Raw genomic sequence first — 7,000 nt, 5'->3', positions numbered from 1 at the left:
TATTTTTAATAATATTAATACTAAATAGTAGCACTATTAGTTACTCATTAAACAAACCAATATAGATTTAATTAGTCCGCTTGATTTTAACCATAAAACTTATCGACGCAAGCTCAACCCCTCTTCTGATTAGACCAAAAATAGGATAGGCAAAAAAAAGAAAATTAACACATGTGCCGACGTTCAATTTTACATTTGTATTCACTAGATTTTCCTTCACCAGTTTTTTAATTAAACCGTAGAATGATGACACATCATTCCAAGGAAATTAAGCTACACATACCGCCTTGTGCGGAAAAAAGAATTCAGAGAGGCTTCCTTACACCATCCAATGACGACGGCGACAGCGACGACCACCGCCGCTGTTCGTCCTCTCATCATTTCTCTCCTCGCCCTCTCTCTTCAAACCACCTCTCTTTCTCTCCGCCCCGAGGGAGACCATCTCATCCAATTCAAAGCGTCGTTGAAGGATTCCTCCTCCCTCGACCCCACGTGGGCTGCCGGGATCGCCCGTGGCTCGGCATCCACTGCAGCGATACGACCGTCTCGTCGCTCCTTCTCATGAACCTCGGCCTCTCGAATAAAGAAGAAACTACCATCGATGTCGTGCCGTTGGAGAAATTGGAAAATTTACGATTTGTTAGCTTGGAAAACAATAGCTTCTACGGGCCGATCCTGGAATTCAATGGGCTCGGCTCGTTGAAGTCGCTCTTCCTCTCCGGAAATGGATTTTCCGGAGAGATACCGAGTGGATTCTTCACCCACATGGGGTCGTTAAAGAAGTTGGAGCTCTACACGAACAACTTCTCTGGAAAGATCTCGGGTTCTTTGCAGCTACTCGATAGCTTAATCGAGATATTGTTGCAAAGGTACCGGTTCTCCGGCCCGTTCCCAATTTTGGATCAGGCATCACTGAAGGTTTTGGATTTATCTTTCAACAATTTGGAAGGGGAAATCCATGCAGAGGCAGCAGTTTCCTGCCTCTGCATTTAAGGGGAACCCTGGCGCTTGTGGGGTCGCCATCAATAAGCCATGCAAGGCTGTGGCCAACACATTGCCTCCCCTCGGGGAGGCAATCATGGTGGCCAGTGCCACCACCAAATGGGTGGTGGTGGTGGTGCTGGTGGTCACGATACTCTTTAAAAAAAAAGGATAAGAGCGACATGTTTAGCATGATCGGAAGCGATCTGAGCATGCACAGCCACCACGAGAACGCGGTGGAGGTCCACGCGCCGAGCATAAACCGACGGACTGTGTGGTCCTCACGGAGGGTTGGAAACTACCGTGAGAATGGGTCGACTAAAAAGAGTCAGTCGAATCATGGGAAGTCGAGCGATCTTGTGATGATTAACGAGGAGAAGGGGGTGTTTGGGATGTCGGATTTGATGAAGGCGGCGGCAGAGGTTCTCGGAAATAGAGGGTTGGGGTCGTCGTATAAGGCAACGATGGCGAATTATGGGACGCCGGTGGTTGCGAAGAGGACGAGGGGGATGAATAAGTTGAATAAGGATGCGTTTGACGTTGAGATAAGGAGGCTGGGGAGGATACGACATCGGAATATTCTGCCGTCGTTGGCGTATCATTACCGGAAAGAAGAGAAGCTTCTGGTTACCGAGTTTGTGCCCAAGGGCAGCCTCTTGTTTGTGTTGAATGGTACTCTTTCTTTATCCTTTTTTTACTTTGTTTTCATAAGAGCATCTACAATGGCGGCGAGCGGACAGGATATCCGATTCCCGGTGCTGGCCAGTCCGCTCGCCGAACCATTGGAACCGGCGAGCGCTATTTCGATGAAAAATCGGCGACTCGACGCCGATTTTCGGGCGCTGGCCGATCCGCTCACCGGTCGGCTGGCCGCCATTGCAGGCTCCCGATCGGCGAGCGATCGGCCAGCTCAATTTTTTTTCAAATTTTTTGAAACACTATATATACGCGATTTGCACGTCATTTTCATTCGCACCACTTGTTAACGAGTTTTCTCTCTATCTTAACTTATGTACAAGAGCAACAACGTGAAATGAGTAATGCGGGTGGTAGTAGTGGTGGTAGTGGTGGTGATGCTAAGGAGTACGAATGGCAAATGAACGAAGAGTTGGAGGCCTATACGTCCCGCGAGATAAACCGGTTCATACAAAGGGCCTTGCAGCCGGCGCTACCTCGACCTCCACCCGTTGTCCACCGACGAGCAGTGATTGATCGGGATCACGTAGCTGCACATCAGCGGCTATATGAAGACTACTTTGCGGAAGAGCCGCGATTTGGGGTGCAACTTTTCAGGCGGCGTTTTAGGATGCGTAGGGCAGTGTTTATGCGTATCGTTGATGCTTTGGAGCGTCGATATTTGTGTTTCCAGTTTAGGTACGATCCGGCTGGCAGACCCAGCCACACACCTATACAAAAGTGCACTGCGGCAATCAGGCAGTTGGTCTATGGAGGCGCGGCAGACATGTGGGACGAGTACCTCCACATCGGTGAGACGACTGCTCTGGCTTGTCTGAAGTATTTCTGTCAGGGCGTCATTGAAATATTCCGTGATCAGTATCTTCGAAGCCCTACCCCTGAAGAGTGTCGGGATCTGATGCAGATGCACGGGGAGAAGCATGGGTTCCCCGGGATGTTGGGCAGCATAAATTGTATGCATTGGGAGTGGAAGAACTGCCCCGCTGCCTGGAAAGGGTTCTACACGAACGGCTACAAGGGAAAGAATCCCACGATGATCCTCGAGGTCGTAGCTGATTACCGGCTGTGGATTTAGCATGCATATTTTGGGGTAGCCGGGTCGAACAACGACCTCAACGTCATCAACTCGTCATCCCTTTTCAACGAGCAGTGCCAGGGTGTCGGTCCGGCCATCAGTTTTATCGCCAACGGGAACCAGCATGATATGAGCTACTACTTAGCGGATGGGATATACCCTAGGTGGCCCGTCTTTGTGAAGACGATCAGATGCGCATCAGATGAGAGGAAGACCTACTTTGTGGAACGGCAGGAGTCGGAGCGCAAGGACATGGAACGCGCATTTGGTGTGCTCCAGTCTCGATGGGCGGCAATTAGGGGTCCAACGTGTTTGTGGCATGTCGACTGCATTGCTGATATAATGTACGCATGTATTATCCTACACAACATGATTGTCGAAGATGAAGGTGTACAACTGACTAGTTGGGCCAATGACGATGCTAATGAAGCCGGCCCAAGCCACGGCGTGGCCGCCCCCAACGTATGAAGGGGAGTACCTCACGATGAAGTCGGCCGCCTCAAGGCACATGCTGACATGCGCCAAGTGGATGCTCATATTCGACTATAAAATGATTTAATTGAAGAGTTGTGGGCGCGGAGGACTGCACATCATAAGATTTTTTTTAATTAATGTACTTTTTATAAATTTAATTCTGTATTTTGTGTGATTGTTAATTATTTATTTTTTATAATTTTGTTTATTGTGGCTAGCCTATTGCTTGTCCAGTTGCTTGTCCTGATGATGTGGTAGGATGAGTTTTTAGTGTTGATGATGTGGCAGGAGGAGTTTGTGGCTAGCCTATGGCTGGCCTATTAACATTGGAGATGCTCTAAGGAAAAAAAACATTGAGTTCCTATGTTTCCATATACAAAATACATTTAGAAGTCCTTTACTAATGTATTTTGTGGGATGTAATCAAATTCAAACTGGTATAAATTTCAAACTATGATCTGAACCGTTAGATTTCAAGATATGACGTCAACAGATGACAAACAATGTCAATAGAAAATGTCAACATTGTCAACTGATTAACGTTGTGTTGACATTACTTGTTATCTGTTGACATCAAATCTTGAAATCTAACGGTCCAAATCGTAGTTTGGAGTTTGCAAGAAAGACGCAATTTTTATTTTGTTTCATTAAAGACTTGTATCAATACATTTTATTTTATTTCATTAGGTCATTTTACAATTTCTCGTTTCATTCATTAAATCCTTATATTATTACGTTTACTACGAAGGTGATGGAGGCATCGCCCACGCGGAGCTGGACTGGGCGACGCGTCTCAAAATCATAAAAGGCATAGCCCGAGGTATGGGGTTTCTCCACACGGAGTTATCAGAGCTGGAGCTCCCCTACGGAAACCTCAACTCGAGCAACATCCTCGTCTCCAGCAACCACGAGCCTCTCCTGACGGACTACTTGAAAAGAAGTTGCGGAAGTGATAAAGCTAATTTCATGCATCGGTTAAGGGGTTAAATTTAACGATTTGCAGGGTCTAACGCATTTTTTAAGCCAGGTGTGTAGGAGGAATCGCCAGGCCAAGGAAGAAAGGAAGACAATTGCCTGGCGAGGGAAATTTGGCAATAAAGTGAGCATTATAAAGTAAAAATAGCCAGACGAAGGAGATCGCTAAACTGAAGGGCAGAACAGAGATTTCATGCGAAGGCTTCTAGAAGATCACCTCCGCATCTAAGCTCACTCACACACACTTTTACACACTTGGGGTTTTCGGAATTGGAGAGGGGTGCGGGTTTCACTTTCGGTTAGCTGTTGTGTACTACCGTCCTTACGAAGGGCGAAGAAACAATTTACTGCTTTCATTTTTAAGTTTTCTGCTGAAAATTCCACCGAGTCTTCGCGAATTGAAGCTCGGCTTTTGTTAACTGTCGAAACTCGTTTAGCTATCTATGCAATTTCTATTTTCTGTCATGCTGATGTTGATTTCGAGTTTTGATTATGTTTGATTCTGAGTTTGTGGTTATTTACTTGAATGAATGCTTTCCGCACTTGATCTGTTGAATCAGAGTTGAATCGTGGTTGGATTGTCGTTGATTGGAGTGGATCTGTTGTAGCGGAGTTAATGGAGCAGTTTTTGGTTGCAGTTTGGTTCGGATTACTTGGATCCGAAGTGGGTTAAGCGTTCGACGTGTGGAACTGAAGCTGAGTTGGTTGATTGTGCATGAATTTGATGTTTCATTTTTGTGTTCTGTTTACTTCATCTAGTAGAAGTAGATCTGTTGGTTTCCGATTAATCGTCAGTTTCCGACGTCTGAATTTGTATGTTCTGTTTGAATCTGGATTATTACTCTGTTTTCTCCATGTTCGTGTTTGAATCAGGTAACGAGATGCAGATTGTGGTTTGTTTAATGCAGAGTTAGTTAGTTGCAGCTTTTCTTTCGTACTTTACCGTTTCTGGAAATGGTTCTCACTGCATGTTTGTTCTCTGTTTCTTTAGATTAGGAAATCGTTTACTAGGTCGAGGAAGTTTGTTTGAGGTATTAAAGTCAAGATGATGTTCCATGTTTACATGATGTTTTCAATTTCCTAGGTCTAGTGTCAGTTTTCATTCCCCAGCCTAGTTACAATTTCTCAACCCAAAATTGTGTGGCAGCAGCCAACCTCTTTTCCAGAGTCTCTTAAATGCCTTCTTACGCATCTGTCCTCGTGGGATCGATCCCTGCATCCCCGTACTAATTCATAGTATCTCGGGTTGAGGATTTTGAACGCGGAGTTAGTGTCTCCAACGACCGAGACTTCGAATATCCTCTGAGTTCCTAGACCTTGTGATCTAGCAGATTCTCTGGGTTTGCGAAGCTTGACCTAGCAAAAAGAACACTCTAATCATTCCGAGCACTTCAAATGGCGTCGTTGTCGATGATGGATGGCGTAGTTTGTGATTGTGTTTAGAGATTTTGGTGTATATAGTTTTGTTTTGTTTTCTTTTTCTCTTTATTTTCAGTTTATGAGCAGAGGCTCACGGTTTGGACACTGGGGTAACTCATCTGGGTGGAGGAACGATCGAGTTACTTGGCAGGTCAGAGAGACAGCATCTACGGTCACCACCAGATCTGGATTATCTAAAGGAGATCCATTTCTGTTTGGTTCAGAAAGTGATGAGGATTGGAGTTCGTCAGGAAGAGAGGATCCCGAGTCGTCTTCAGAAACAAAAACAGAGGAGGTAGAGATCAGAGACATGGCACAGATAGTCGATCCAGATCCTGAGATCGATTCGCTCACTGCCCATCTAGATAGTGATCCAGCCCAGGCTATAGTTATGAATCCGCGTCAGAGGGCCATCGATATTAAGACAAATATGCTAGGCATTCTACTGACGTTCTCCAGGCGTAGGAACGAGTGTCCATACGAGTTTCTAAATGAGTTTAGCAAGTTGTGCAGTAATCAGAAAAGGCCAAATGACACAACGGAGGAAGATTATCTCCTACGCGCAATTCCATTTGCTCTCAAGGGAAAGGCTAACACATGGCCGCTAAGCCTGCCTCAGGATTCCATCCGTACATGGAGAGATTTTAAGTTGGAGTTTCTGGATTACTTTTTCCCTTCAAACAAGACAAACGCTCTTAAGAAGGAAATCGTGGAGTGTAAGCAGGAGTATGATGAATCTCTGAGTCAATATTGGTCACGATTTAAGGGATTGTTAGACGCTTGCCCGAATCATAGAATGATCGAGGCAGAAATTTATTATCTGTTTTATGAAGGAGCAAGCTCCGAATCCAAGGATCTGATGAATTCCTTGAGCGGGGGAAATTTTACGAAGAAAAAAAGGAAGTGAAGCGAGAGAGATCTTGGGAAAGTTGATAGAGGCCAAAAAGGCGTACGACAACCCGAGGAATATTATGAGGAGAGGGTCAGCAAATGCGCTGAGGGAGCAAGATGACGAAAGAGTCGAGGCGAGAATAGATAGGCTGGAGAAAGCACTACTGAAGGCAATCGAGAAGACTAATCCACCAGCCTCACAAGAGAAGGAGAAGCCTCCAGGTCAAGGAGAAGTTCCACCCCAGTAATACTATGGCCCTCAAGAAGGAGATTACCAGGCCCAGGTTAATTCAATGGGAAGTTGGAATCCAGATGAGAGTTCGAATCAAGGGAGACAGAGGGATGCACCATGGAGAAACCATCCCAATTTTAGATGGTCTGAGAATGACCCGACCCAGCCACCTCCACAACCAGAGAGGCAGACTAACTAGTCTGGGATAAATCAGGAGGGGCAGAACAACTGAAACAACCGGAATCAGGGCGATCATT

At 45.7% G+C, this 7,000-nt stretch overlaps 1 pseudogene; it reads left to right on the top strand.

Annotated features, from left to right (window-relative positions):
* The first annotated feature begins 331 nt into the window (after window positions 1-331).
* LOC121779075 lies at window positions 332-6,759 on the top strand (annotated as a pseudogene).
* Window positions 6,760-7,000: the final 241 nt, after the last annotated feature.

The sequence above is a fragment of the Salvia splendens genome, chromosome 19, assembly GCF_004379255.2.
Source record: "Salvia splendens isolate huo1 chromosome 19, SspV2, whole genome shotgun sequence".
NCBI classification, from domain to species: domain Eukaryota; kingdom Viridiplantae; phylum Streptophyta; class Magnoliopsida; order Lamiales; family Lamiaceae; genus Salvia; species Salvia splendens.
This window is presented reverse-complemented; position numbering and strand designations above follow the sequence as displayed.